This window comes from Zalophus californianus, chromosome 1 (assembly GCF_009762305.2).
Source record: "Zalophus californianus isolate mZalCal1 chromosome 1, mZalCal1.pri.v2, whole genome shotgun sequence".
Taxonomy (NCBI): domain Eukaryota; kingdom Metazoa; phylum Chordata; class Mammalia; order Carnivora; family Otariidae; genus Zalophus; species Zalophus californianus.
In genome coordinates this window covers 46,060,462-46,082,110 of record NC_045595.1, presented here as the reverse complement: position 1 = coordinate 46,082,110, position 21,649 = coordinate 46,060,462, and the positions used below count along the sequence as shown (strand labels likewise).

Sequence of the window (21,649 nt, the reverse complement as noted above, 5' to 3'; positions counted from 1 at the left end):
GCTAGAGATAGGGAAGATTCATCCTCAACTGATGATCCCATTTTGAAGGGAACGCAAAAGATGGGAAGCAAACCAAAATTAGTTACATAATTTGAGCTTATGTCTTAAAAGCTTTTTAACAGTGCCTTTTTTTTTTACACTACAACTCATTGAACATATAAAAGTTAGCTGGATTAAAAAAAAATTGAAAACCTTTATGGGAAAGCACAAATAAGTGTAATTGTTGATGAATTGCATTGGAAGTCAGATGATCTAAATCAAATGTTCTCTAATTCTGGTTTCAGAAGTGCAATGAGCCAGTAGAGAAGTTGGCATTTTAGATAAGATTACACCATGAACACTTTTGTTTTAGGGTGCATTTTGCATTTAAATATAAAGATACAGAAGTGCAATTTCAGATTGTCTATTGACTGCCTGAATATTCACCAAGTCAGGCAATTTGCAGTTTTTCCTCTCGGAAGTAGACTTCCTTGCTTTGCTATGATTTCCCACTGTATCTGATGAAAAAACAGATTTTCTCCTTCATTGAAGAGGTTGGCTGGGTGCATATAACAAATTGGGAAGAAAGTGGTTTGCTGGAAACTGCTTGAGGTTGTAACTTTCAATTTTCTTACTTTTCATTCTCTCCCTGAGAACTTTGAGTTCATTGTACCTGTAAAAAAAGCCAAAAAGGTAGGCTTGTAATGAGCTTGGCTGTGTTCATTCCCTACTCTTGCCATTCAGGTTTTATTTTTCAATATTTGAAAGTGCAGCAGTTCCATAAGGGTGAATCTATTTAGGGATTATTATTTTTTTTAATTTTAGGATAAAGATAATGTGGGCAGGTTGTACAAATGTTTTTAAGCAGCTCATAGTGTGTGTGTGTGTGTGTGAGTTTTTGTGTGTGCACACACACATGGGCATGTGCATGCACATTTGAAGGGGAGTCCAAAACCTCCTGCAGAACTATTATTTTCTACTTTTTGGTTGACTTTTCAGGGGATTTGATTGTCCTTATGTAGCTTTAGGAGAAGAAAAGAACATAGTTCAAACATTTAATTCTATCTGCATTTTGCAGAAACTGTATTTTTTGTAGGCGATTAGGATCTTTCATAGAAACTGAATAATTTTTTCAGGTAAAACAGCCCAAATTACCCATTTCTTTGTTTAAGTAGGTCAGTGTTGTAAGGACAAGGAAATTAGGATAGAAACTACCACTGTATGTATTATATTTGTTTTGGGGGCTTAGTAGAATGCATAGTTCATAGCCAACTAAAATTCCCTTGATATTTGGTTTGCTAAATGTCAAAGATAAATGGCATTCAACTCTGCTAGAGAACACAGCTTATTTTTTTTTTGCTTATTTTGCATGCCAATCCACGATACCTCCTGAGTTAGGGGCAGGAGACCCCCTCTGACATGTGGGCTACGTGGTTCCAGGCACATCAGCAGATTCCACTCAGTAAGAAAAGTAGAAGGGGACAAAAGCTCATGCAAAGGCTGTCTGTGTCTCAGTCTAATGTCAAGCCTCCTTGAATCCCCATAGCCCCTTCCCAAGTCTGCAGGCCCCAGTGGGGCAGTTGGGTATATCTGTTTTTCTTCCATACCACATGTAGGCTCCAGGAACATGTTGCTCTCACAGACCTTTTCTCTGCCTGTATCTTTTCTCCCTTTGTCTGTAACCATCTTCCTCTACTACAGCCTCCCTGTTGGTGGAATATATTCTGAAAGATTGCATCCTCCCAGTAGTCCAGATGGAAGCAGGAAAAAGTCCCTTCTATTCTTATATCCTCAAGGTGTAGTTGAGGGGAAGGATGTTTCTACTGCCCATTCTCCCATTCTAGGAATGAAACCCCAGGTCTGTGGGGATGTGTGGGAGAATGTGAAAGAAGCCCTCACTTAAAATGAATTCTCTTTTGTTTCTCTCACTTTCTTAATCCAGCCTAGGAATGATTTTAAAGGCTTTACTTTGTAGTGGGAAATTGCTCTTGCGTTATGTCCTATATGTTTCTTACTCTGTTGCTTATAGGAAAAACAGATGCCTTGAATTAGTCAGTCGCTGGTTTTTAATATAAAGAGAAGCTTCTGTGACCTAGAAAACCTCTTTTTCCCCTCCTTATTGTTTGGCTCTTACCGTTGAGACCTATTGCATTCATGACTATTACACTTTTTTTTTTTTTTTTGACTTTAAAAATATCAAGGTTGAGCAATGACTTCCTTATTTTCTGCCCTCTAGCAGTGGATGCTTTATCCTCAGTGACTTGAAGGTCATAAGGTCAACAAGACTTAGGATGAAAATGTATCAGACAATATTTGAAATGTTATCCCATCAAGTCAAGACTGCTAATGTCAAGAGCCGTAATAATGCCACCACACAACTTTACATTTGTGTGTTAGTTTACATCTTACAAGCCATTTTCTGATGAAATACTTAATACCTTCCACAACTTTGCAAGGTAGCTTTTTAAAATTCCCTTTTTTGTGTAAGGGGATTAAGACTCAGAGGGATCAAGAGGCTATTCCAAGGTCACCTGTTTCATGAATTTTCAATTCCAGACTGGAACTGAGGTATTTTAATTCTAAGTACTCTTTGCACTTCATCAGAATCTTGGTTTCTGGATCAATAGGTCTTGTGGCGACTTGTCTGGGTCATTAAATTCAGCTTGATGCTTTTTGAGGCCTATTGGACCACTGCTCTTCAGTTCTGGATGGAGTCCCTCCATGTTAAACTTGCCCTTCTAATTTTAGTCTGATTGTCAGCTGCTCTCTCCAACTCATGTCTTGCTCAGGCTACGGTAATGTCTTGCTCAGGCTACGGTAACTCTAAACCATGCCCCTGCTGCCAGCTAGCATTCCAGATCTCCAGCTGGGCTTCTCACTCATCTAATCCTCCTCTGCCTGTTTAATGTAGGAGATTATACTCCCATTTCCTAGATGATTAATGTAGAATGTAGTGAATGTTGCCCCCTTTCCAAAATCCTGAATTCTAGATTTGCAATCTAATATTGAATTTATTATAGCTTTATATAGAAATCTTTATTGGTGTTTTGGGGACTGTTGATTTTAGTCTAACAGAGAATTGAAGAGTTGAATTAATGGTTTTGCCATTCTTGGGAATATCAAGGACATATTAGCTCAGAGTAGACTGGGCAAAATGTGGAAATTGTAAAACACATGTTCCTAAGTACTGTATCTTTCGTACAATGAATGTTGCACAGTGAGTTAATTAGTTGGCCTTGATTCTGGTCCTACTTCTCCTACTGACTCACTGTTTTCACCATCTGGACAATGGGGCAGTGCAGAATAATGCCTCTTTTGCCATGTGTTTTTGTATTATTTTACTATTTGCGTAGAATTCATTTAAGTAGCAGGATGGAAGTTAATACTTAAGACACAAAGTCAATTCATAAATATGGTTCCAAAGCAATTGCACATGATATATGCTTAAAGCTCATTAGCTGCTAGGGACTCATTAACCCTGAAAAAAATAGGTTGAACTTAACCAAAAATGAACTGTGTGTTAAAAAAATATGTAATTAAAAAAACAGCAGATCTGTGACCTACAGAATTAGTGCTGTACTTCCTCTGATTGCGGTTGTATTCGTCCTTATTCTTATGTCATAGAGAATCATGGAATGTCAAGATTTGGGGGATGCTTGTCTAAAGCTGACAAGTTAACTACTTCTCTTCATGGCTTGTGAAGTATCTTCAATTAAAAGTCATCAGGAAACAAAAACCAAAAGCTCAGATGACAGTGGTGACTAAAAAGAAAAGATGAGTGACTATGGGAGATTCTTATGAATTCCTATATCAGAAGGTCGTATACCAAGAGCAGCTTTTATACAAATTGTGGCCAAAGATATGGAAATGTAATTACATCAGTAAACAAAGCAACAAAAGGTTGTGGGGTCTAAAGGAAGTATTATTATTATTTTTTTATTTGATAGAGTGAGAGAGAGAGAGAGAGAGAGCCAGCTGAGGGGAGGGGCACAGGCAGAGGGAGAAATAGTCTTTTTATTTTTTAATTTTTAATTTTTTTATTAATTTTATTTTATTATGTTATGTTAGTCACCGTACATTACATCATTAGTTTTTTTATTATGTTAATCACATACATTCCATCATAAGTTTTTGATGTAGTGTTCCATGATTCATTGTTTGCATATAACATCCAGTGCTCCATTCAATACGTGCCCTCTTTAATACCCATCACCAGGTTAACCCATCCCCCCAACCCCCTCCCCTCTAGAACCCTCAGTTTGTCCATAGTCTCTCATGGTTCGTCTGAGGGAGAAATAGTCTTAAGCAGACTCCCCACTGAGTGTGGAGCCCCCTCCCCCACTCCCTGGTCTGGACAACTTAACTACCATCCCATGACCCTGAGATCATGACCTGAGCTGAAATCAAGAGTTGGATGCTCAACTTACTGAGCCACCCAGGTGCCCCTGGAGGAAGTATTTTAACAGTGTTCTCTATCACAGAAAGGTGGATGTATTCAACAGAAATGATGCAAATCAGGAACTGGTTCTCACTCTGAGGCAGAATCGAAGAGGTCCTAATAATTACCTCAGAAAGATAGAAACAACTCTGCTAAGAACAGGATCATGATTTTAGTAAATTAGTTATCAGAATTATTTAACTTTTATGGGGGTTAGGGATTTGAAATAGACTGAATGATGAGAGAGAAACACTGTCATTTGGAGTAGTTAAAAGAATTTAAAATTTTTTGATTTTTTGGAATACTGTGCTTTCCATTTTTCTTCAGTTTGCAATAACATTTTGTTTTTATGTTTTATCTTTTAATTTGAGGTACAAAATTATAATTTGTTATATGCCACAATACTGTGTATGTGGTAGACACTCAGTAACTGTATGTTAAATTGAATGAATGACTAAATCAATCAATAATTACAATGCAAATATAAGATTTATGTTATTGTTATGCCTTGTAGTTTTGTATTTGCCATGATTTCTGGTTGATTTGCTAGGGTTATGGCAAAAATTGAGGTCATGAAGCTTACAGAGCTGATTTTAGGATTTGATGTTTCAGCATGACAGTATAAGGAGAAAGGGATGTATTTACTATTAAAACATATAGGTGGTTAGCTACCTAAACAAATTTACAGTTAACCTTTCCTTTTTTTTTTTTTTTAAATCCTTCATCTTCTATGTATCTCTCTGAAACCTTCTGCTCCCAACAGGACCAATTTAGACAGTGCTGTCATTAACCTGACATTTTCAGTGAGTTATGCTTATCTGCATTTGAAGCTCTTTGTACAAAAATGGAGCAGTTTAATTAAGTTTGTTTAGAAGCAGCAGGAATTTTGCATTGTTATAATTCCAGCTACTTCTTTTGCCTGTCATTCGAATAAGAGGTATGATTTTTGGTAGAAAAGATGCCTGGAGCCAATTAGCTACTTTGAGCATTGAAGCCAGCTTGGCAAAAAGAATTGCAGACCAGTGAATCTTTTTCGTTATTCCCTAGATAACACACTGTTCAGCTAGTGACCAGATTTTTTCAAGCAAAAGTCACTCATTTCTATACTATTGTTCAATCATGACAATATATATAGAAAGGAAAGAAACATCACATAAAATCAAGGGGGCGGGGAGTGACAAATGCATGTAGAAAAGGCCACTGTGGCTTTGTAATGTTCATGTGGAACAGAAATCAGCAATATTGTCCTGTTGGTGAATGGTATAGGTATTGGTAAATGGGAGGGAGAAGGTACAAAAATGAGTATATATTTCCTAGGATCCATGTTCTTTCACGTGTGTTCTCTCATTTAATCTCCTTAACAGCTTTGAAAAGTGAGAATTATTAGCCCTATTTATCTTGTTTATATGAAAGAAAACTGAAGCACATAGAAATTGAAGAATTGACTTAAATTTGAGCTAGTGTTAAGAAAGCCAGGATTTGAACCCAGGGCTGATTCCTCATCCCTCCACCTGAAGCATCTCACACAATGAATCTTTCCCAGCTGATGCTCTTTGCAGGTTTCCCCTGACTTTTCTTGAGTCTCTAGGTCAGATTTCCTTAGAAAGTTGAACTCTCCATCAGAAGGTATGTATGCCCCCTCCATGGCTACCAGTGTAAACCTTTATCATCCTGCCCTGAGTCAATCAAGGTTGCAGTTAGGGTCATCAGCCCTCTGGTCCTCCTGTCAGTTTTTTCAGTCTGTCTTCCAGCTCCTGTTGAAGTCCTGCACTCTGCACTCTCAAGGTTTGATCTCTGACTCAAAATTTGAGTCTGAATTTTGGTTCTTGTTAGTCTCAGTGTCTGGGTCGCCACGTCCATGCTCACTGTGTTTTTTTTTTTTTGTTTGTTTTTTTATTTGAGACAGAGAGAGAGAGAGAGAGAGAGAGAGGGAACAAGTGGGGAGGAGGGTCAGAGAGAAAAGGAGAAGCAGACTCTCTGCTGAGCCCGGAGTCTGATGTGAGCCTCGATCCCAAGACTCTGGGATCATGACCCGAGCCGAAGGCAGATGCTTAACCAACTAAGCCACCCAGAAGCCCCTATGCTCTCTCTATTCTAATTGAAGCTCTTGCTCCTAGTTCCCTGCACCCTTACTCTATGCTTCTACTACCCACACTGTGCTAAAAGCCACACCCTGTGAGACTCTTTGATGCCTATCTCTCCTTCCCACCTGTGCTGATTTCTTGTCTCTCTCATCTGGGCTGCCTACTTCACTTTCTCTTGCCAAGGCCCCCAGACATCAGACTTTTCCTGATATGATGTGCAGAATGAGTGTTATTCCCATGCATAACACTGTTCCACAAGTATACCCAGAGTTGGATAAAATCCAAAGTACATAAGCAGATAGTACCACCAATTTGTATTCATTTCACATTGCATTCCTTAAGGTATTTTTTCTGATATGTCACTAATACAGTTTACCAATTTTATAATCTCAGAATTATAATTTATGTAGGAAAATCAGTTAACATGACTAATCTAATTTTTATCTTCACTTTAGAAGAGGAGTTATGCTCTACTAGTTAATGAAACAAGCAAGTATATATCAACAAAGAATAAACATAAAATGTTTTATTTTACTGTGATGATTATAAGACTTATAATTTCAGGATTTTAACTATATATTATCTGTGTCACATGTACTATCATGTGATTTTTGACTGAGACATTGTAATTGTGCCATTATTGTAGCAATGTTTTTGGAGTCCTCTTCACATTTGCCCTAGGTAAGTGTGCATGTACCATTTATGCTTTCTTAATCTGTGCTTGCTTCATTATTAAATATTTATGAGAAAAAATTAAGTTATTGATAGCATGTTGTACAGTAATTTTTAAAAATACTTTCAATTTCCAGTTATATATTAGTAATAAGAGGACAGTGAATTTTTAGCACAAATGAGGGATTGTATGTAATGTCCCAGGCTGCGGTGGCTCCTTTCTCTTTAATTTGAGAAAACATTTCAGAATGGATATGAGTGAGAGTGAAGTTATTATAGGGATGTCCACAAACAGGTTGATCATCTACTAACTTTAGCATATTAGTACTTGTGCTATTATTGGTATCCAGTTACTTTTGATACCTCACTGTTTGATGCATTAGTACATCTTAATACTGTGGATAAGAACTCCATTCTAGATGTTGATGTTTAAACTCACAGTGCTTGTGGGAGCACCTGGGTGGCTCAGTAGGTTGAGCATCCACCTCTTGGTTTTGGCTCAGGTCATGATCTTGGGGGCATGAGATTGGGCCCCACATTGGTCTCCGTGCTCTGCTTCGGAGTCTGCTGGAGATTCTCTCCCTCTGCCCTTCCCTCCTCTTGTTCTCTCTCTCTCTCTCTCTCAAATAATAAATAAAATAAAAATTTTAAACTCACAGTGCCTCCTAGAATTTTCCAGTTTTTTCAGACTTTCGCCCTTACGTTTTTAAATCTCTTTCTTTTTGTTGACCAAAATCTGTTGGTATACCATGTTGGAAAAGGATGAGAAATATAAAGCTAAAAAGTCATTACATTTTATTAATTCCTCCTAGGTAGTATTGATCCAGTTAGGAATCATCAAGAATCTCTTGTGTGTGGTCATTAATATTGTCAAAGAAATACAGAGGTCTTTTGAAATTAGAACTTTAATAGAAAATTTTCAACTGTAGGACCCTGAGTGTAACTCTATGTGTAAAACACCTGTATGTAAATCTCATACACAGTGACCTGGCATCCTGATACATTATGGTCAGAGCAGTGTTTAAAAATACAAAATGGATTTTGTTACTTCTCTGCTCAGTAGCTTTCATTGGCTCTTATTGCTCTCAGAATAAAGGCAGAAATCCCTAACACACCTACCTGTTTACATTCATCTTACACCTCATTCATTTTCATTCTCTGTGTTCTGGACATGCTGCCCTCTTTTCAGTTTCTTGAATGTCACTGTCTTGGGCCACAGGAGCTTTATTAATGCCAATCCCTCTACTTGATCCTTTGACTCTTCTCTCCCCACTGAGTCATCTCACATCTCAGTTCAGGAATGATGTTTCTGAACTCCTCAATCCGCATCAGCCCCTCTAACTAAATATTCTTTCTTTTTATAGTCATCACAGTTTTCATGATACATTCATGTATGATTCTGTAACTAATACTTGTTTTTCCATCAATATGAGCTGCAAGTATGAGTGGTATGAGCTCCAAGTAGGCAAGGCTTTGTCTGATTTGTGTTTTTATTGTTTGTTTCCAGTGCCTAGCACATAATCTGCTCTCAGTGAATAAATGAATGAACAGATCAAGTAAAATAATATGAGTGACTGGTGATACATTTTAAAACTTGTTTGATGGTCTACCTTGGAAGCACAGCTACACATAAGCTTCAGCCAAAGAATGTTCTTTGTCTGCCTGAGAAGGTCATCTACCTTTTGGATCCAGATTCAGTTGCACTGCACGTGGGGCAGCAGCTAGATCATCAGTCTGTCAATTGCCCTTTCAACCAGGGATTTAATTTTTTATCTTCTGAATTGCTATTAGAGGGCGAACAATTGTTGACAGGGTGAGAATTATTTTATTATAAAATACATTCTGTTTGTTTCGTTCTTCTTAGCTCTCTTTTATATGGATCTCATTTGGTCATCATGACAGCTCTACTATAGAGACAGAGCTGGTATCATTAACAAATGAGATAACTGTCTCCTGTTGGTTATGCGACTTACCCAAATCATGCCCTAAATACACAGTTGAGCTGGGACTTAAACTTGGGCCTTAGACTTCAGTCCCTGACCTAGCCTACTAATACCAAGCTTTTTCCTCTCTAAGTGGGCATATTATTTGGAAGCAAGGGGTCAGTGAATTTCATTTGGTAGCCCCTTGCCCCACCATAAGGATAAATGACAGATATCAGCTTAGGCTGGACGTAGTTTATATAACAGGTTTCAGAAGTTGAAGACCTTTTGCTCTCTGTTGAGATATCATGTTATACAACTTGAAGAACCCTTTCTGGTTCTTGACTATAGTTCTGTCATTTATCCTTCCTAACCCCCAATTCTCCCTTCTAATTATTGAAATTCTCTCCCTAATAAACCAAACTCTACTAATTACTTTCCACTCATTTCTGCCTTGGAGTTTTATGTGTGTTTTGGATGCTTAAATCTATTGCATGATAACAATGGGAAAGGACATTTATCCTTATTTTGGTCCATTGTTCTGAAAAATATGTCATTTGTCACTGTAAATCTTATTTTGAGGGCTTTTATGAACATTTTAATTCTTTTAGGATTATAAAACTAATACATATTATATAAAACCATATAAAGAATAAACATAAATAATCCACATTCCATATTCTAATGATAGCATTTGGCATAATCCCTCTCAGGAAAGTAAAAATTATTTAAAAATACTATTTTAAATTTAAATAGCTTTATAGCAGTCTATTATTTGAGTATAATTATCTAACCATCCTTGCAATTTTTTAATACCTACATTGTTTCTAATATCTCATTACCATAAATTGTTTTGGGTGAACATCTCTCTCCAAACCTATGATTATCTTCTTAGGATAATTGCTTAGAAGTTGAATCATCAGGTTCATGGGTAATAATGAAAAAAAAACTCACATTTTTCTAAAAGTAAAATATAAAATTGGGAACAATAATAAAATAGTACCAAAGAGTTCAAAATAAAAATTAAAAGCGTTATTTTACCTTTGTAAAAATGAACTCAAAATGGGTCTACATATAAATGCAAAGCTATAAAACTTCTGGGAGATGACATAAGAGAAAATCTAGATGACCTCAGGCTTGGTAATGACTTTTTAAATGCAGCACCAAAGGTACAGTCCATTAAAGAAATAACTGATAATTTGGACCGCATTAAAATTAAAAACTTTTTTCTTTTAAAAGATACTGTCAAGAGAATGAGAAGACAAACCACAGACTGGGAGGAAATATTTGCAAAGGACATCTATGATAAAGGAGTGTTAAAGTCAAAATATTCAAAGAACTTTTAAAATTCAGCAATAAGAGAATGAAGAATCTGGCTGAAAAATGGGCAAAAGATCTGAATAGACACCTTACCAAAGAAGATATATAGCTGACAGATAAGCAGATGAAAAGATGTGTGACATAATATGACATTAGGGAATTGTAATTAAAACAGTGAGATACCACTATTAGGATGGCAAAAATCCCAAACACTGACAATACTGAATCCTGGTGAGGATGTAGAGCATCAGGGACTCTTATTCTTTGCTGTTGGGAATACAAAATGGTACAGCCACTTTGGAAGACAATTTGTCATATTCTTACAAAACTAGACAGACTCTTACTGTCTGATCCAGGACTTGTGCTCCTTGGTATTACCCAAAGGAGTTGAAAACTTATGTACACAAAACTCTGCACATGGATATTTATCATAGCTTTATTTATAATAGCTAAAACTTGGAAGCAAACAATCGGTGAATTCACCTTCAGTAGGTGGACTGATAATCAAATTGTGGTATATACGAACAGTGGAATGTTATTCAACACTAAAAGTAAATGAATTATCAAGCTATGAAAAGAAACATAGGAACCCTGAACACTTAACTGAGTGAAAGAAGCCAATCTGAAAAGGTTATATACTGGATGATTCCAGCAAGATGACATTCTAGAAAAGGTAAAACTGTGGCGATAGTAAAAAGATCAGTGGTTGCCAGAGATAGAAGTGGGAGGACAGGTGAATAGGCAGAGCATAGAAAATTTTTAGGGCAGTGAAGAAACTATTCTGTATGATATTATAATGGTAGATATGTGTCTTTATACGTTTGTTCAAACCCATAGAATGTAAAACACCAGGAGTGAGCGCTCATGTAAACCATGGACTTCAGGGGATAATGATATGTCAGTGTTGGTTCATCTGTTGTTACAGATGTATCCCTCTGGTGCAGGGATGCTGTATGTGCATGAAGTGGAAACAGGGTGTAGATGGAACTGCTCCTACTTTTCACTCAACTTTGCTGCAAACCTAAAACTACTCTAGAAGATAGAGTCTACGTAATAAACAAAAGCTTCTCCACCCCTAGTCCCCTCTTTCTACAGGCCCATTCTTTAGAAAAAATTCATCTTTGGCCATTTCTCATTTCTCTTTTTAGTTACTCTGGTAGTTGTAAGATGCATATAATCTCCAACTCTAACACTTGATTTCTCAGCTTCTGGAAGTTTCTTTTGATGCTGTGCTAAGAAAGATGAGGAATTCAGCTCATGTTTATTACCGCCCCTCCCCACTATTTTGTTGGCTATATGGTTTTACTAGTAGTTTCCTTTGTAACTTTTAAACTGTATTTTGGTATCTTAATTTTAATGCATTATACATCTTGGGATAGTGGTGTGTTTGGCTTTCCTTTTCACTGTGTCACCATTGTCATGGGAGCCACCTTAAAGATTAATAGGTATGGTGGTAGTTGGGGAGGGACGCAGTAATTCAGGGTGGCATTGAGTTAAAAGAAGGGAAGGAAATGGCGCTCTTAATCTCTAGCAATATCAATTGGAAAAGATCTGAGATGCTTACACATTAAAAACAATCAGGGGTCTCACTCACAGCAGTTGGCCCATGCTCAGTGTCTTCCTGCCATTCATTTTTCATGCCCACTGCTGCCACCTCCACCTGTCACACTGGAAGAGGAGATTTCTGCACTCATCATTGATGATGGCTCTGGTATGTGCAAGGTGGGCTTTGCTGGGGATGATGACCCCCCTCTCCTGGCCATGTTCCCATCCATTGTCAGACACCCCCTGGACCCCAGGGCATCATGGTGGGCATAGGCCAAAAGACTCCTATGTGGGCACCAAGGCCCAGAGCAAGCAGGACATCCTGGTCCTCAAGTACCCTATCAAGCCCAGCATCATCAACAACAAGGAGGACATGGAGAAGATCTGGTACCACACCTTCTGTAATGAACTGTGCATGGCCCTCAAGGAGTCCTCTATGCTGCTGACTGAGGCCCCCCTGCACCCTAAGGCCGACCAGGAGAAGATGACTCATCATGTTCAAGACCTTCAACATTCCCGCTATGTATCTGGCCATCCAGGTTGTGCTGTCCCTGTACGCCTCTGGCTGCACCACTGGTATTGTCATGGACTCGGGGACAGGGTCACCCACACTATGCCCATCTGTATGGGGTACTCCCTGCCCCATGGCATCCTGTGTCGGGACCTGGCTGGCTGGGACCTGATGGACTACCTCATGAAGATACAGAGAGTGATTATAGCTTCACCACCACAGTTGCGTGGGAACTCATGTGTGACATCACTGAGAAGCTCTGCGAGGTTATCCTGCACTTAGAGTAGGAGATGGCCACTGCAATGTTGTCCTCTTCCCTGGAGAAGAGCTGTGAGCTGCCTGACAGTCAGGTGATCACCATGGGCAAGGAGTGGTACTCCTGCCCCGAGGCGCTCTTCCAGCTCTCCTTTTTGGGTATGGAGTACTGTGTTATCCAGGAGACCATCTTGAACTCCATCATGAAGTATGATATTGACAACTGAAAGGACCTCTACTCTAACAGAGTGCCATCTGGTGGGACTACCATGTACCCAGCCATCTCGGATAGAATGCAGAAAGGGATCACAATGCTGGAGCTCAGCATGATGAAGATCAAGGTCATTGCTTCTCCTGTAGGGGCTCCATCTTAGCCTCACTGTCCACCTTTCAGCGGGTGTGGATCAGCAAACAGGAGTATGATGAGTTGGGCCCCTCCATTGCTCACCTCAGATGTTTCTAAATGCCCTGCAAGCAGATATGTAGCATTTGCTGCATGAGTTAATTCCCAAGTATAAATTTGCCCTGGCAAATGTATATACCTCGTGCTAGCCTCATAAACTGGAATAAGCCTTTGAAAAGAAATTTGTCGTTGAAGCTTGTATCTGATGTCAGCACTGGATGGTAGAATTGTTGCTGATTTTGACCTTATATTCAAATTAACTTTTCCCTTGGTATGTGTTTAATATCCTGTACATACCTTTGATTTAAATCCCTTGTACATGAGGCTCAGTCACTTCATGGCTAAGGTAAAAACATGTTTATGGACGAGAAATCCATTGGTTTGATGAACATCCTCCATACGATTCTTGATCTGTGTAGGGTATTAATGTGTGAGAGCTGCCTATTCCAGGATTTCTCTAGAGGCTGGCAAGATTTTTGAATCAGTTGACATTTTTATGTCTTGCTGATCTGACAGCTTTAAGAAGGTCTGAGCCTTAGGACCCATTTTAGAACACTGTGAGTTGTTACTGCCTTGAGTTGGAAAACAGTTTGCCTTTACACCTGTAAATTTATTCATCCTTTTAATTTATGTAAAGTTTTTATGCACAATTCTTTAAGCAATGACAACAAATTTTGGTTTTCTACTGTCATGTGAAGACAAACATTAGGCTCCCAGCAATGTGTCATTGTGTGAGGAAAATAAAATGCTATAGTAAACTGGAAAAAAAAAATCAGCAGATAGCCTCCTTGCTTCTTGTTCCAACCTTCCACTTTCATAAGAAACTTGAGGACATGAGGTATCCAACAGAATATTATTAAACATTTTTTCTAATTATAGTTTTAGGACTTGCATATTTTCTACAGAGTTGTATAATAGTTAATTTAGCCATTTACTGATTGATTATCCCTGAGAGCTTTTTTTGGGGCCCTATTTTCTTCTTTCTTAGTACATTTTCCCTCACTGATCTTACCTGCAGTATGCTGATGACTCCCAAATCTGCATCTCTAGTGTAGTCTATTATTACTTTCCTTGAACAGGTGCCTCAGACTTAACGAAATTCACACGTGCACGTGTCCTTTCTCTCCAGAACTTCTTAATATTCCACATTTCAATGAATGGTAACACTTTCAAACAATTGCTCAGGCAAAAAAATTGGGTGTCATCCTTGACTCCTCTATCTCCTTTATCTTCCCACATCTGGCTGGTCAAGTCCTGTTGATTCTCCCTGCTACAATTTTTTTTTTTTTTTTTACTGTTCCATTTACTTTTTTCTGTCTTTACCATTATTATCCTCATCCAGGTTACTGTGTTTTTCAAGTGGATTACTGTAGCAGCTTTCTGTCTGATTTTTCTGCCTCCAGTGTTACTCTCTTTAAATTTATTCATTGTGCTCAACCAGAATGATCTTTCTAAAATACAAATTCCATCAGTGTTACTCTCCTGCTTAAATCTCTAATATAAAAATGTGTGTATTAGTCATGGTTCTCCAAAGAAGCAGAACCAATGAGAATGAGGCAGCGAGATACATAGGAAGAGATTTATTATAGGAATTGGCTGATGTGGTTTTGGAGGCCCAGAAGTCCCAGTAACTGCTGTCTGTAAGCTGGAGAACCAGGAAATGGTATAATTCAGGCTATGTGTAATGGCATGAGAATCAGAGGACTGATAGTCTAAGTCTCTGAATCCAAAAGCCCAAGAACCAGGAGCGCTGATGAATCAGTGCAGAAGATCAATGTCTCAGCTCAAGGAGAAAGAATGAATTTTTCCTGTTTGCATGTTTTTGTTCTATTCAGGCCCTCAACAATTTGAATTATGCCCATGCACTGGTAAGGGCCATGTGCCTTACTCAGTCTAATGATTCAAATGCTGATTTCTTTCATTAACACCCTCAGAGACACACCCAGAAATAATATTTTCATCAGCCAACTGGACATTCCTTAGCCCAGTCAAGCTGACTTGTAAAATTAATGATCACAATATGGAGATATCTAATATTTATCATCTATATCTACATACCATCCATCTGCCCATCTATCTATCCATATACACACATACACATACACACAAACATGCCCTTGAAGACATGTGACTACAGATCTCATTAGCCTCTTCTTGCTAGAAGAATTTCTTTTTAAAATTTTATTTATTTGAGAGAGAAAGAACCTGAGCAGTGGGGAGAGGCAAAGGGAGACGGAGAAGCAGACTCCCTGCCGAGCAAGGAGTCTGACGCAGGGCTCAATCCCAGGACCCTGAGATCATGACCTTAGCCGAAGGTAGACACTTAACCACCTGAAGGTAGACACTTAACCACCTGAGGTGTCCCAGAATTTCTTTTCCTTGATTATGCCATGCTCTCTTGTACTTCTGGAATGTAACACAGTTTATTTCTTTTGCCTAGACTATTATTCCTACTCCTCTTTAATTGGTAACTCATTCTTATCTTTTGTGTCTTGACTTGGCTTACATATCTTTTTCTCCTTGAATCCTTCCTTAATCGTTGACATCTGGGATAGGTATCATTCATAAGTCCTCCCAGAGAAATGTTTTTGCTTCTTCCCTGAGGATATATTTTCATGATGTATAGTAATTCTTGTTTGCATATTTGATCCCAGCAGTCTGAGTTCCGTACATATATAAATATACACAAGCATTTATATGCATGTTTATTGAATGAATATGTGGGTGAACGTGAGAAATGGAAAGATTCTATCCAGCATCTACATAGATTTTGGTGTTAAAAAGAAGTCTGTAAAAGGAAAAAAATAAAAGCAAGAACATGAAAGAAAACATTTAATACCAGAAGGTAAAGTTTCCAATCATTGCTTCTACTTGGAGTGAGAAAAACATGGAATAATTCATATTCCCTTTGATCTTTGATAAATTGGCTCCTTTCCATGAATGTTAATTCATAAAATAGAAATATTTAATCATAAAAATTATTCATTTTTAGTCTGATCCATGATTTTTTTTTGCATTCATTCAATAACTATTATTAGTGCCTACCTTACTCCTGGAGCCATTCTAGCAATTGGGCTGTTTTCAGGAAGAAGTGAAGAGATCCATAAAATGTTGAGAAAAATGAGTAGTGCAAATAGGATTGAAATATTTTCTTTTCCTTTTTTTAAATTGAAATAAATTTAACAGATAACATTATATTAGTTTCAGGTATACAAAATAATGATTCAATATTTGTATACATTGTGAAGTGGTCATCTGAACAAGTCTAGTTATCATTTGTCCTCAGAGAAGTTACAAAAAATTGTTTTTTTGTGGTGATGAGAATTTTCAAGATCTTCTTTCTTAGCAAGTTTCAAGTATGCAATATTATTAACTGTAACCATTATACTATATGTTACATTCCCATGACTTTCTTAATTTATAACTGGAATTTTGTACTTCTTGGTCTCCTTTGCCCATCGCCCCATCTCCCTTCCCCTTTTGCAACCACCTATCTGGTTCTATGAGTTTTGTTTTGTTTGTTCATTTGCTTTGTTTTTTAGATTTTACATGTAAGTGAAATCATACAGTCTTTGTTTATCTCTGCCTGATTAATTTAGCATAATACCCTCAAAGTCTATCCATGTTGTCACAAATGGCAAAATTTCATTCTTTTTTAATGATTGAGTAGTATTCCATTGTGTATATGTATGTGTGTGTCTAGGTATGTGTGTATATATGTATATGTGTGGAGATATATATATTGTTTCCATATCTTGGCTATTGTAAGTAATGCTGCAGTGAACATAGGGATGCATATATCTTTTTAAATTAATATTTTCATTTTCTTGGGTTAAATACCCAGAAGTATAATTGCTGAATCATAAGACAGTATTTTTAATTTTTTGAGGAAGCTCATACTGTTTTCCACAGTGGCTGTACCAATTTACATTCCCACCAATAGTGCACGAGGGTTCTCTTTTCTCCACATCCTTGCCAACACTTGTTATTTCCTGTCTTTTTAATAATAGTTATTCTGACAGTTGTGAGATATCTTATTGTGATTTTGATTATGATTTTTCATTTTCCTGCTGATTAGTTATGTTGAGCATCTTTTCATATGTCGGTTGGCTGTCTGTATGTCTTCTTTGGAAAATGTCTATTTAGATTTTCTGGCCATTTTAAAATCAGATTATTTGGTTTTTTGATATTAAGTTGTGTAAGTTCTTTATATAGTTAGATATTAACCCCTTATTGGATATGTGATTTGCAAATATCTCCTCCCATTTACTAGGATGCCTTTTTATTTTGTTGATGGTTTCCCTCATTGTATAGTAGCTTTTTAGTTTGATGTAGTCCCATTTATTTATTGTTGCCTTTGTTGCCATTTCCCTTGGAGTCGGATCCAAAAAAATATCACCAAGAATAATGTCAAGGAGTTCTTCTTAGGAGTTTTATGATTTCAGGTCTTACATTCAGGTCTAGCTAAAGGGTTGTCACATTTCATTTATCTTTTCAAAGAACCAGCTCTTAGTTTCACTAATATTTTCTGTTATCTTTTTAGTCTCTGTTTTATTAATTTGTGGGTGCTCTTATACTTATTGTATCCTTCCTTCTACTAATTTTGGTCTTTGTTTATTCTTTTTCTAGTTTCTTTAGGTGTAAAATGTCTTGTTTATTGAAGATTTTTCTTGTTAGTTGAGGTAGGTCCATATCACTAAAATATTTCCATATAGAACTGCCACTGCATCCCATAGATTTTGATGTGTTGTATTTCCATTTTCATTTATCTTAAGGTATTTTTTATTTCTCCTTTGTTTTCTTCATTTTCATTCTGTAGCATGTTGTTTCACTTCTACAAATTTGTAATTTTTCCAGTTTTTTAAAATTGATTTCTAGTTTCATACTATTGTAGTCAAAAAGAATACTTGATATGATTTCAATCTTCTTGAATTTATTAAGATTTGTTTTGTGGTGTAACATATGATCTACCCTGGAGAGTGTTCCATGGGTACTAGAGAATGGCTATTCTGCTGCTTTTGTATGAAATGTTCTCTATATATCTATTAAGTTCATTTGGTCTAATTTTATTTTCAAGGCCAGTGTTTTCTTATTGATTTTCTGTCTGGATGTTCTATCCATTGATGTAGTGAGGTATTAAAGTCCCTGACTACTATTGTATTGCTGCCAATTTCTCCCTTTAGTTTTTTTGGGTGCATAAGTATTTACAAATGTTATATCTTTTTGTTGGGTTGACCCATTTATTATTATGTTATGCCCAGTTTTGTCTTTTATTATAGTTTTTGTTTTAAAGTCAATTTTGTCTGATGTAAGTGTAGCTACCCCAGCTATCTTTTGGTTTCCACTTACATGAAACCATTTTTTCACACCTCTTTAACTTTTAGTCTCTGTGTATTTTTACATTTATAGTTTCTTATTAGGCAGCAGGTAGATGATGATTGTGAAGATCTTCTTTTTCCTCATTCAGCCAATCTGTGTCTTTTGATTGGAGAATTTAGCCCACTTACATTTAAAGTAATTATTGAAATGTATGTACTTAATGCCATTTCAGAGAAAGAATCTGAAGTAGACTCTGCACTGAGCACAGAGCCTGACTTAGGGCAGAGTCCCACAACTGTGAGATCATAACCTGAGCTGAAACCAAGAGTCGGAAGTTTAACCAACTAAGCCACCCAAGTGCCCGTAGGTAGAGTAGTCCTGTTTGGAAATTTTTCCTTTCAGCACTTTGAATATATCATGCCACTCTCTTCTGGCCTGCAAAGTTTCTGCTGAAAAATCTGCTCATAGCCTTATGGAGATTTCTTTGTATGTAACAAGTTGTTTTCTCTTGCTGCTTTTAAGATTCTATGTTTATCTTTTACTTTTGACATTTTAATTATAATGTGTCTTGGTATGGGTCTCTTTGTGTGCATGTTGTTTAGAATTATCTGGGCTTCCCGGATCTTTTTTTTTTTTTTTTTATGATTTTACTTATTTGTTTGACAGAGAGAGACACAGTGAGAGAGGGAACACAAGCAGGGGGAGTGGGAGAGGGAGAAGCAGGCTTCCCTCTGAGCAGGGAGCCTGATGCGGGGCTCGATCCCAGGGCCCTGGGATCATGACCTGAGCCGAAGGTAGACGCTTAACAACTGAGCCACCCAGGTGCCCCATGGGCTTCCCGGATCTTGAGGTTGATTCCTTCCCCAGGTTAGGGAAACTTTCAGCCATTATTTCTTAAATACATTTTCTGCTCCTTTGTGTCTTTTCCTTTTGGGATCCCTATAACATGAAGGTTATTCCACTTGTTGTCCTAGTTTTTCAGTTCATTTATTGTATTCTTCAGCTCTGTGGCTTCTGTTTGGTACTTTCCTATATTTTCTATCTCTTTGTTGATGTTCTTACTGTGTTCTTGCATTATTCTTCTTATTTCATTGACATTTTTATGAACATTACTTTGAACTCTTTATCACTTGTCTCTGTTTCATTAAGGTATTTTTTTCTGGTGGTTTATCCTTTTGTCTTTTCATTTGGGACATGTTCCTCTGTTTCCTCATTTTGCTTGACTCTCTGTTTGTTTCTATGTATTAGGTTAAACAGCTATCTCTTACAGTCTTGAAGGAAGGGTCTTGTATAGGGGATGAACCTTATCTTTTAGCTTTGCCCTAGCTCTTGGTTGTTTCTTGAACTGTCTCTCTCATTGTTTCAGACCCATGGGGTCCAGAAATACAATTCTCCCTGGCCACTAGAGCCAAGCACTCAATAGGTATCCCCTGTGTAGGTTGCACTTATGTGCTGGGTCTGGCAGCAGTTGTAGGAACAGTACAGAGTACTCACTGTACAGTACAGTACAGGGCACTCACTTGCCAGTGCTAGCAGGCTAGAGTGAAAATGATACCTGCCTATGTCAGTGCCGGAAAGGTAGAGGGAGAGTGTGAAGATGGTGCCCACCTTGCCGGTGCTAGCAAGATAGGGGTAGAATGCCAAAAATAGTATTTGTCTGCTCCTCTGTCCTCAGAGAAGATCCCAACAGGTTTCTGCCTCTTTGGCAGACACCTTAACGTTAATAAATGAATCCCCTTCACATATGGTGTAAATGCTTTTCAGCCAGCTGCTTTTGTGTTGGGTCCTGGAGTGAACAAGTTTGCACTTGAGCCCTGTAAGGGTGGAATATCCTTTCTCCATGAGTGTATATTTCTCCTAGATTTAAGCCTGTTGATTTTCCAAGCCAAAATTGGAAAATTTGGGTGCTCATCTCTTCAGTACAGGTTACAATGGTTGGGGTCCCTGATGTGAGCCAGAGACCCCTCACTCTTCAGAGAGAAACTTTATATTTCTGTGATCCCTCCTGATTATTCCTGCTGTGGGTTGTTGTGCCAGGGGTGGGGTTTTTGGTAAACTGTATCTCTGCTTCTCCTTCCTGTCTTAATGTGGCTTTGTGGTAGAGGATCTGTTTAGCTAGTTTCCAGGTTTTTTTGTTTTTGTTTTTTTTTTTTTTACAGAAGGAATTGTTTCATATGTAGCTATAGATTTGTTGTGTTCATGAGAGCAGCTGAGTCCAGGATCCTCCTATGCTGCTGTCTTGAACTACCTGTCCCTAATTTGTTGATTTTTAAAAGTAGGAATACACAGAGTCATGGAGGCTACGTGACTTGTTCTAGAAACAGTCAGGACCAGATGCCAGATATCTTTATTCTCAGGTACTATGTATATATTGAGCACCCATAAAACAGCATTGTGTTTCTTGTAGAAAGTTATCCAAGTTCCCAGTTTAGACACCTTAGAAAAATGACCATAATTTTTTAAGGTTAGGATGTAATCAGTCCAGTACATATGGGAGACTGATGAATAATAAGGACTTAATAACTAATTAGGCAGGGGTGATCTGGTTAGTCCCTGGGAGAATCTGGTAATTGTTGGGGCACCTGTGGGCATACTGAAATATTTATTGGTATATCAGTGTAAACACTGATGCTTTTTTTTTAAAAAGATTTTATTTATTTATTTGACAGAGACAGAGATAGCGAGAGAGGGAACACAAGCAGTGAGAGTGGGAGAGGTAGAAGCAGGCCTCCCCCTGAGGAAGGAGCCCGATGCGGGGCTTGATCCCAGGACCCTGGGATCATGACCTGAGCTGAAGGCGGACACCCAATGACTGAGCCACCCAGGTGCCCAAAACACTGATGCTTTTATTTTGGGGAAGGGAGCAGCAATGCCCTGCTTTTCCCATTTATCCTTCTTTCTGGGGGCTCATTTTATATTGACTTCAGTTTATAATTCATATTTTCACCTAACTCACCCAGGTTCAGGGACTACCTTGAGAAACTTCTATAACAGCATTTCATCTCTGCTTATCTGTACCCGAACAATTTTTTATGACTCAGTCATTTTGAAACTGCAGTGTGATAGTTTAAGACCTTATTGAATTGCCTACTTTATTTTAAACAATCCAAATTGGTAGTGTGTTCTGTTAGTAGAGCGGGGTAGCCTTTTGTGGATATAAAGAAACAACTACCAAATTAAAGTGGTACTTTTTGTAGTTTA

General features: G+C 37.8%; 1 pseudogene; it reads left to right on the top strand.

Moving 5' to 3' along the window:
- Positions 1-6,060: 6,060 nt before the first annotated feature.
- LOC113916043 lies at positions 6,061-13,189 on the top strand (annotated as a pseudogene).
- The last annotated feature ends 8,460 nt before the right edge of the window (positions 13,190-21,649 follow it).